Genomic DNA, 9,441 nt, shown 5'->3' with positions numbered 1-9,441 from the left:
AACTCTGTCAATTTCCTAAATCTGCTGCAGATCAGTTCCCATATTTGTATGATTTAGACATGAAATCACGATGGATTTGCAAAATTCGTGGCATTTTTGAAGAAATAGTGCTCATTTTACCTTCTGCGCATGAAAACATTTGCTTAACTAATGTAAAACACTCGAAAAATGCGAAAACTTGCACATGAGGTGACAATTTTGGCCAAAAATCGGGCATGGGTTGGCCTTAGAAAATCGGGAATTTCTCGACTTTAACATAGGACTTCTAAATGGAACTGCACAGGTTGTCTTTAATGAAGGTTTTCTGATAAATAAATGCAAAAATTGCCGAAAATGAAATAAAATAGTTCACCTTATATCAGGACTCGCTCGTGTGTACTGTGAGGTCCACCTGTCCTATCCTGACTTGAGCTCGCCAATGCGAGCGGACGAGTGGAATTTTACACCCCTGTGTCGGAAGCAAGACTAGCGCACATGTAAGGTATCGTAAGGAAAAAAGATTTCAAAACACCAGACAATGATTTTATCATTGGAAGAAAGTATTGTTTTAAAAAACAAATAAGGTAGTTAAAGTTGTTTAGACATTTTCAAAAAGAATCGTTACAATACTTTACACCCTTTTTTTCTTTCATCTTCAGCTCCTGTAAGGAATCGAATAGGACGTCGAAAGGACGAAACAGAAAGCTGAGAATTTACAAGAATTATAGATAGGATGGCTGAAAAAGTCAACTATTACATGATTACACACAAGGGCATTTCCTTATCAACCATATACTGACACTTCCCATCGCGTGAACCCTTACCAGACTACACTTGTTTAAAGGAAGAAATGAGCAAAGGATCCAGTAAGTTTTGACATTAGATTTTTCTGCAAAATATGATTTTTGTCATGTGATAGAAACGATTTTTTTATTAAATAAATGTATCATATCGAGCACAGTGACCAGAAAGGATTGTATATATGTATACCCGATTGTATGATTTATTGAAATTAAGTATTAAGTAATAAATGAGTGATCGTTTTGTTTTCATTAACTATTTTCAATTCAATATTTTTTTCTAAATAGCTTATTTGTAACGCCTTAAAATTACAGCCATGGATCGGCATGAATGGATGTTCCCTTTCTCAGTGGTCTAAGGAAACAAGACTGAAAGCAGGGTTGCAGAAATAACAGCAGATCAAAATCTGGTGTGGCAGGATGACAAGTAAAGGTAAATATAATTTGAAACATTTTTGAGTCGTTCATTGATAAAATCTGTATTAGTGATAAATATATATAAGGACATCAAGAAAGCAAAACATTCAAGAACAGTTGCAATACAAGCGTATTGTACACACATGCTTTTCAATGAATTATCAAAATACGAGCTTGAAATACATCTGATATTTTCACAGTGAAAAATATTTTTAGGTTATTTAACATTGTTCCGTACAATTCGGAGATATATTTGGAAGAGTTGCTGAGAAAATCATATTGGACGAGCTGCTAGGAATCCAAATATATCTCGTATTGTACAGTACAATGTTAAATAACCTTTTTATTCTATATCTATTTTATTTAAGTTTGAAATGATTCTTCTGCTTTCTTGATTTCAAGACGTAAATTAAACACATAGAGCGCCCGCTTCACCCGGTTTACATTCGGAACATTTTCTAGCGTTTCGGGCTTTTTGTATGTTTAACATTGGACAGTTGAACCGTCCAAATACGAAAAAATACAGGCTCTTTTGTACACATGTGCATCAAATATGGTAATATACTGTACGGTCACGTGAAAACGGTGTTGCAAATTAAAGTTCACGATTGGATAGATGAAGTAGATATAGAATGCTATAGATATATAATACATATTCAACTAGTAAGGCTGTAAAATGGGTTCATTTTAGTATAAAGGTAAAATAAAAAGAAAGTGTGTTTGTTTTACATGCAATATCAAAATATCTTTCACTCTTGAACACCATATGTTAAATTTTCACTCGCGGCAGTTCCACTCGTGAAAATAGATGCAGCATCTGATATGAACTCGATAAAGGCGTTTCAGTCTTGCACTGAAACAAACAAATATCCTTCATCTATGTTTTAGCAATGTCATAGTAATAATAGTATGTAACTTTTTCCTTCTTTATTTCAATATACAAATATTTAAAATATTTAGACTTCATTTTCAGCACTTTAGAGCATTTCAATGATATGTAAACCATATATATGGTCATTTAGTATGACATATCTTCTTATCAAAAATAGAAAAATATTGACATATTATGTTACATATTAGAAAAATAATCTGTTCTGAGAAACATCAGCCATTAAAAATGCTCCCATGAAAATAGCCCTTTAGCAATTACGCGTATGTAGACATTTTCTCAAAGAATAAAACTTATTTCTGGAAATTTACAATGAAAATGGTCTATATCTTTTCTCATTACAATAAGCAATAAACATAAGCCAAAATCATAACTGCCACATCCTCATATGCCTCATACCAGATTTCATCAACAGCATGGAACTACATCTTTGACTACTTCACATTAACACTGAGTAGTCACTTCCTGTTTGGTGTAATCAGTCCCTGTGTAGCTAGCGTGCTGCATAGCTCTTTATAAATATAGATTGGTTCTACAATATGATGTGTATGTATGTATGTGCGTGCTTTCGTGCGTGTGTGCGTGTACATGTATGAATATACATTTTGTACAGTAATTTTATTATTTTACTCAAAATACGCTGTCATATGGAATCAAAAGGGTTTTAAAGAGTAGTTCCGATATAAAAAATGATGATATGATCCACACAGTAGAAACACCGTAAAGGGCATGACTAAGCAGAAAAGGGGACAAATATCCATTTAGTCCGTCCCTTGCTATTTGCCATGGCGTCTCCCACATAACCCGTCGCCAGTCCTATATTTTACAAAATACACGAAAAGCGTGTATGATTAGTGTGGAACACAAAATATTTCCGTTGTATATGACACGTTCTAACATTTCAAAGATAGGACAGTAAATTGTGTTCATATGTTATACGTTTCTACATTACATTTCAGGTAAAAGCAAAGAAGTCAAGCACCGTCATAATCCGTCAAGTGCAGCACAACAATGAAAAATGCAGACTGTGTTCTTTAAAGCAAAAACACTGATTTATTTCTCGTCCAATCTTCAGCGAATTTGGTATAGATATGTGTTCAACAAACCCTGTTGGCTTAATAAGTGAAGAAGTTATGTGTTTTATGACAATAATAGTTTAGTCAATAAGCGAAGCGAACATTTGCAGCGCTGTTCTACAACAGTACAAAAAGACCATGTCAGGACGTGTTACTGCCTGTATCAGCACAAGAAGTGGCATAAACATTATTGCTTCACTATTAATTTTGTTAAGTTTATAACACACCTGAGCACAAAGTGCTCCGTGAAGGCTATTGTGGTTTCGCTGTGTCCGTCAGCAAACAATTGAAACGTTAATACTATAGTAATCACAATGTTAATTTAATTGTTCATTATGTTACCCTTAAGGTAGTTCTGCACATTTGAAAAAACGGAAGTGGTGATGTAATGTCATTTATCCGGAAAACGTAGAATAAAGCCTTGATTCGGCGTACGGAAACGAAAATCATTTCATAAACCAATAGCAACCCGTGAGTAAATTTATTACAATGCGCTGTCAATTTCTTTCTAAAGTTAAAATATGATATTAAAACATCTGAAAAGTTGAATGATTTAAAAACATGTGTTTATATTGGCTTTAAATGTGCGGTTCACTTAAATCATGATCATCACAAAAATAAGCACACGGACTTAAATATTTTATTTCATCAAATTATAGACCAGACTATAAGTTTATTTACGACTGTGAGAAGTTTCATTCAAATCTATATTGTTGAAAAAAAACATGAAATTTGTGATCTTCTCATAGACTCCCTTTATGAAACATTGTGTGACTTCAAAAAAATTCAAACCAGTCTAGCAAAAAGTCAAGAACACAACCCTAACATTTTTATTTGCTGAATTTTCTATTCGAATTCTGAAGTTTTGAAAAAATGGGGTTTAATCGAATTCTACATTGTAAAAAAAATCTACCCAAACGTGCAGAACTACCTTACTTAGCCATCTGAGATGAAACACTTGGTCACTAGACATATTAATACTAAAACCTTGCTTTCATTTTTAAAGCCCACATTTTCAAACCCACCTTCACACAACTTTGTAAGAATAATTGTCTCAACCACTGCTTAAACGTAATAAGCGACATATAGAGAATAAATACTCGGTTTGCTGTAGCAGATGAAAAAGTTGATTTCATACAGACATGATATTTTCATTTTGATGTAAATGAGCTGCTAAACGAATTCTTTTACCGCTGTTTGGCACCATATAATTTCTCCTGTGTCTGCTGTGTTGGTACCGTAAATAAAATCAATATACATGAAGTCAAAAGCTAGGTCACTAAATTAAATTATAGGAAAACATTGTTTTCACACTAGAGGTTAGGTTTTCTAATACTAGTAGATCTTCGTAAAACTTTGTCAGAATGTTTATATCTTTATGAAATTTTTGTCAAGTTTTAAACTGGTTTACCTGAGATCCTAAACTAGGTCACAGTGTCAGATCATAGAAATACAAATTAACGATCTAGATGCCAAATCTATCATTTGAGCCGCGCCATGAGAAAACCAACATAGTGGCTTTGCGACCAGCATAAATCCTGACCAGAGTCTGGTCAGGATCCATGCTGTTCGCTTTCAAAGCCTATTGCAATAGCGATCCATGCTGTTCGCTTTCAAAGCTTAACCGTTAGCGAACAGCATGGATGACCAGACTGTCCAAATGCGCAGGCTGTCTGAATCCATGCTGGTCGCAAAGCCACTATGTTGGTTTTCTCAGGGCGCGGCTCAATTTTGATCATCATAGAAATTAGTCAGAATTTTTGTCCTCATGAAATCTTTGCCAATTTTGAAATTGCTTTACCTGATGTCAACACTAGGAAACTTTAGTCTGCAAAATCCTTTTCTAGTTGATCATCATAAGTTATTGATTTCTCTCTATGAAATCTATGTCAAGTATCTAGATAAATATTTAGGTCACTAGGTTAGGGCGATTCCAGAATTAACTGTATGGGGGTGTCGGACGGCAACAGAATTTTCTATTGACGGGTGGTGGGGTCTATCGGAAAATCATAATTATGGGTGGTGGGGTCCATCAGAAAATCATAATCATCGCAAAAATCGTCTTTATGGGTGGTGGGAGGATTGTAAAAATATTAAAACTCTGTGGGGGGGGGGGGCGTATTTGATCATCTCTCTTCATTACTTACGGACATTTCCCTTTACTGACCGCGATACACGGAACACAATTTTGACATTACCGATCTAAGAAATTTGATCTTTTTTTTTTTATTTCTGTTCATTAAATATTTCATTTTTCTGTCTCATTCCCGTTGAATTTGCAGTCAGCGTCCATAATCGCCGAAGGTTTGTCAGTCAACATTTACTGACGTGATATAATCGTGTCACCGATTATGTCCTATATCTCGCACTTGTGTAGAATTCAATGAAATCCCTGAAGACCGATTGATATTTCCTTTTTCCCGCCTTTCATTCACACTCGTATATTCTGACTGGCACGTTACGTTGTTATGCCACCAGTTAAGGATGTTTCGCATACGCCGGGAAAAGAAATAGAATGTGAAATCGAGGCAGGCCGAAACGAAAACATGCGTGAATTGAGTAAAAATTATTTGCATGAAGATCAGTCGAATTTTTCCATGCTCGCACAAATACAAAAACTGGCGTTCACATTCCACGTGAAATCGTATGTTAATAGATCAATGGTATCGATTTCATTATCCGATGTCGACGTAATTAACATATCGTCATTATCCATATTAAGGACATATCTGACTCAGGTATTTCAATATGTTTATGAAGCACTAGCCGATTCGGAAACCTTTTTACAATAAATTGTGTAAGTCGCTAAGAAAACCAACATCATAAAATTCAAAATTCGCGTTTAGCCATTTAAAGGCACTGACCCCCAGATTTTCGCTAAAAGTTTGTCATATTTTGGACAATAGAACATGAGATTTTGTTTCTAATCTGTCTTAAAATGCCAAATCAAGAGCGAGAGAGAAAAAAACATGCTCGAGTTGGGAATCAAACACAGGCCGCCGCGGCAATAAAAATTTCCTGCGGTCCTGACCAATACACCACTGAGAAATATGCGCGTAGCGGTCGTTTAATAAATATAAAGGCAGTTTACCTACACTATACCAGTACTTTGAATGGAAAAACTCGCAAAAACAACTAATTCTTAGGTGTTTCTATAACATAATCTGTCAGTAACTAAGTCTTAAAACCTTAAGAAATACAACAATAGTTGTTTTGATATCTAACTTTTTTTTTTCTTTTTTTTCTGTTGTCGTACGACCTGGAGGACAGTGTCTTTAAAACAAGTTTACCAAAACATGTACTGCGTGAAGTCATTATTCTAAAAACGGTTGACAAATATTCCATATATCATGTCCAAAGAAATGACAAGTCTTGTCGGCGTGGGGCATGATACGTGTATGTTTTATGACTCAACATGATATTTCAGTAGAAACTACTAGATCGATATATACATTTTCGTACATTGTTCGGAAGATTTTCCTAATGTTTGATTGAACACACCTGCAGATGTGAACGTTAAGATGGAAACGTGAATAATAAAAGATGAATATGCGTAAAAATCGGGCCTTCTTGATAACCGGAAGCAGACGTTTCTTCTTTGTATTTAGGCGGGAAAACTGCACGTGCCTTCATATTTTACGTGTGAGGTTATAATAAATCAGGTGGGTGGGGTATAAACATTTTTCTATTCTAATGGCGAAGTATCGAAGCGGAATGAAGCATTTTGGTGATTCTTCAACGTTTTTGAGATATAGAAAGGGAAAACAGTAAATACTACCGCCATCGGTTATAACAATAGACCTCTCCATGTTTCGATTTTTGTACATTTAATAACAGGGCCGGATCCAGAAATTTTTGACGGGGTGGGGGAGGGGGGTGGGGGCACAAGTCTTGAACGAGGACATCGACGCCGAGACGCAAGGTTTGCGAGGGGGCGCCTTTGCTCATGTTAGGTAGGGGTTCAGGGGTCAGGAGCGAACCAGATTGACTCCCCCTGGAAATTTTTGAAATACATGCATAAAATGGTGGCCTCTGGTGCATTTTAGGTCTAAATTTTGAGGTATTGGAGGAGTACGATACTCCCCTCTTGAATGGGGGTGGGGGTTGGGGGATCTCCCCCTGGAAATTTTGAAATACAGGTATGAAATAGTGGCCTCTGGTGCATTTCTGGGTCTAAATTTTGAGGGGCATCTTTGATGAGTATATGTCACTTCTCGGCCAACTGGGGGAGGGGGAGGGGGGGGGGCACGGGCCCCCTCGGCCGGGCCTGAATAATTATAGGTGGTGGGAGTTAGTGGAAAATTCATAATTATTTATGGGTAGTGGAGGAAAATAAAAAAAATATGGGTGGTAGGGTTTTTCAAAAAGTGCCTTCCGACCCCCATATAATTTATTCTGGAACTGCCCTTAGAAAATAGAAAGATCTTGTGTCCACTAAAAAAGGCATCATTTTCAATCGGATCTTCATGAGACTTTATGATAATGTTTGTCTGAATTAAGGATGTACGAGCTTTTTTTAACGGTATTCGCCATTTTGAAGAAATGTTTCGTCGAATATTGCTTTCTAACAGATTTTTTGCCAAAAATTAATGCTAAATAATTAAAATATGGTTAATAATGTACCATTTTACCAAATATATTATGCTTTTTGCGAAAATAAAATGTTCACCCTTATTTTTAACTGGCATTTGTCTAAAATTGACGTAAGATTTACAATGGGGTAGGGGTAGGTAATTTCAAATATCTATTAAAGTAGATCAGGTTTGGTTTTGATATTTTTTCTGACTGATACATATAATGTTAAGCTATAAATAAAACAAAAGTTTTCAAGATAGCACTTTATATTATCTAGAAACTATAAATTAAAACAAAAAGAACAAAAAATACCAAAATTCACCACTTTTTAACAGTTTTTTTAACATGTCGATCAATTCAAGAAATATTCTTGTCAGAAAGCGCTATGCCGATATCCAAATGAATTAACAGATATTTTCTATGTCAAAATTTTTCATGTAAGCGGGTAGTTCAGTATCCATTATTGAATGTACTAAAACTTTATTCGACCCGGCGCCGGCGTTTTTTTCCGCGTCCTCGCCTTGGTTAAAGTTATTTACACTTTCTGTTTATCTTTGTTATTACTTGATGGATTTGCTTCAAACTTAAAGTAGTTATTCCTCATCATCACCCGCTTCATATGGTACAAGGGTAATAACTCATGCACCAATATTAATTTTCATGAAATATACCCCTTTTTACTTAGAATTTCAGGCACTTTAACTTTATCTCAGTCACTGAATCGATTTAATTCGGACTTAAGATAGTTGTTCCACAAAATCACCTACATCATATGACACAAGGTCCATAATTCTGGCATGATTTTCATGAATTATGTTCCTTTTTACTTAGAAATTTATGTTAATTTTGATGCATTTTAAAAATTGTTTATCATCATCGCCTACATCATTTGACACAATGAACGTAGCTGTCACACCTTTTTTTATGAGTTATCCCACTTTTACTAAACATTTCAGTTATAGTTTCTATGAACTTTCATTCTATTTATTTTAAACAAAACTGATTTGATTCAAACTTTAAATTTTGTACCACATCACCACCCACATCATATGATACAAGGGCAATGGGACTCCATTTTACACAGGATCTTCATGAAATTTGACCAGAATGTTTGAGCGTATGCAGTTAACGTATAACTTTTTGCACTCGCGAACCACTGTACCCAGGACCTTCAAACCTCACATGCTGATAGTACTTATTGAGTTCACCACCCCTTCTGACTTTGGGGTCACCAGGTCAAAGATCAAGGTCACAGGGTCCAACGTTAACTTTTTGCATGAAGGCACTTTACTCGCGAACCACTGCACCCAGAACCTTCAAACTTACCATGCTGATAGTATTTATTAAGTATACCACACTTACTGACTTTGGGGTCACCAGGTCAAAGGTCAAGGTCACAGGGACCAACGTTAACTTTTTTCATGAAGGCACTTTACTCGCGAACCACTGCACCCGGGACCTTCAAACTTCACATGCTAATGGTACTTATTGAGTACACCACCCCTACTGACTTTGGGGTCAAAGGTCAAGGTGCTGCGGGGGCATTTGTCACCATTAGTGACAGCTCTTGCTCAATTGGGGTTCATGAAATTTGGTCAAAATAATTATCTTGATAAAATCTAGGTCGAGTTTGAATATAGGTCACCTTGGGAGAAAAGCTAGGTCACTAGGTCAAATCAAAGAAAAACCTTGTGTAAGCAACATG

At 35.7% G+C, this 9,441-nt stretch overlaps 1 long non-coding RNA gene across 1 annotated transcript; it reads left to right on the top strand.

Annotated features, from left to right (window-relative positions):
* The first annotated feature begins 662 nt into the window (after positions 1-662).
* On the top strand, positions 663-3,636 carry LOC123556261 (uncharacterized). The gene is made up of 3 exons (XR_008372428.1): positions 663-845; positions 1,095-1,212; positions 3,045-3,636. It is a non-coding gene; the product is annotated as an uncharacterized LOC123556261 (long non-coding RNA).
* The last annotated feature ends 5,805 nt before the right edge of the window (positions 3,637-9,441 follow it).

This window comes from Mercenaria mercenaria, chromosome 9, assembly GCF_021730395.1.
Source record: "Mercenaria mercenaria strain notata chromosome 9, MADL_Memer_1, whole genome shotgun sequence".
NCBI lineage: Eukaryota > Metazoa > Mollusca > Bivalvia > Venerida > Veneridae > Mercenaria > Mercenaria mercenaria.
The sequence above is the reverse complement of the archived record's forward strand: the minus strand, read 5'-3'. Positions and strand labels throughout refer to the sequence as shown.